The 1,503-nt window shown below is 41.7% G+C and overlaps 1 non-coding gene across 1 annotated transcript; it reads left to right on the forward strand.

Annotated features, from left to right (window-relative positions):
* Positions 1-1,060: 1,060 nt before the first annotated feature.
* LOC112536732 lies at positions 1,061-1,167 on the forward strand. The gene has a single exon (XR_003080697.2). It is a non-coding gene; the product is annotated as a small nucleolar RNA R71 (small nucleolar RNA).
* The last annotated feature ends 336 nt before the right edge of the window (positions 1,168-1,503 follow it).

Raw genomic sequence — 1,503 nt, forward strand, 5'->3', positions numbered from 1 at the left:
AAACTAAAACTAAGAAAATGTTCCAAAACCAACGCTCAAAATGTCAAAAACATAAAATACAAGTTGGGGCGCCTCCCAAAAGTGCTTCTTTTTTTCCCAAGTCATTTAGCTGGACTCGTTGACCACTCCCTTCATGTGCGGGTTTAACTGCCAGGTTATGGATATTGTCCATAAGAATCTTGTGTGAGCAATAAGTATGGCCAATCCTTATAATGTCAGCATTCTTCCAAGCAAAGGCCTTTTGGTACTTCCTTAGAGAGGGTAATGTTATCTCCCTTACCTCGAGTGTCAAGTCTGCTGCTGAAATGTCGGGCAAACTATTGCCTTTGTCTCGATATGCATAGTCGATATGCTTTGGGAGCTCTTTCAACTCAAGAATTGGTGGTTCCTGAACTGATGGCCTCAACTTCTGCACACCTACCTTGTCAATTACAACAAACTTATTATCCTCTTTGCTTGGCTCATTTGCTAAAAAAATCCAAGCTGCTCTAACACTTTATCATTTAACAGCTCATGCTCATCTTCCATTGGTAAAGTAACTTATAGAGGGTCTTCAACTAACATTTCCTGCAACTGTGTCTCAATAATATCATCAAGTATTATTCCTCCATCCGAAGTTCGGATGATTTCTCCATTCCAAATTATAAGTGTTGCTATACGGGCTGTTTTGCTGCCTAGGCTGACTCCGCACATGGTTAGATGAAGAAGAAGCAAACATACCTCACAACATACAGTTACTACTGAAATGCGGGCCACCATAAAACTCACAGCTTGCTTGAGCTACTTGGATAGGCATCTAGAGTTGATCAATTTTCTTGGATTATAACTCCACTTGAGCTGCCAAGGCTTCAGTGGCATCCACTGGTCTACACTCCCTTGACATCCCATCCTGCTCTTAGTAGCGTGCCACTGGTAATTATTTGTGGCCAGCTCCTCTATCAAGCTTTGGGCTTGCTCTGGGGTCTTGCTGCTCAAAGAACCACCTGCAACTGCATCCACCATCTGCTTAGTAGCCAAATTTAAACCATTATAAAAAGTTTGTACCTGTAACCAGATTGGTAGTCCATGGTGTGGGTAGCATTGCAATAGGTCCTTATACCTCTCCCAGGTGTCGTACATCGACTCATCATCAAACTGCACAAAAGAAGATATGTCATTTTTAAGTTTAAGAATTTTAGAGGGAGGAGAGTACTTAAATAGACATTTCTCTGCCAAAGAATCCCAAGTATTGATAGTGTTTGGAGGTAGTGACTGTAGCCACCGCTTTGCCCTATCCCTCAAGGAAAATGGAAACAAGCAGAGATGAATTACATCGTCTGTTGTCCCATTAATCTTAAAGGTATCACAAATCTCCAAGAAACTCGCTATATACGTGTTAGGATCCTCATATGGCAAGCCTCTGAACTAAATCGTTTGCTGCACCATCTGAATCACATTAGTCTTTATTTCAAAATTATTGGCGGCGACAACCGGTCTAGTAATGCATGTTCGCATCCCATCCAG

This window comes from Ricinus communis, chromosome 1, assembly GCF_019578655.1.
Source record: "Ricinus communis isolate WT05 ecotype wild-type chromosome 1, ASM1957865v1, whole genome shotgun sequence".
In the NCBI taxonomy this organism is placed as follows: Eukaryota; Viridiplantae; Streptophyta; class Magnoliopsida; order Malpighiales; family Euphorbiaceae; genus Ricinus; species Ricinus communis.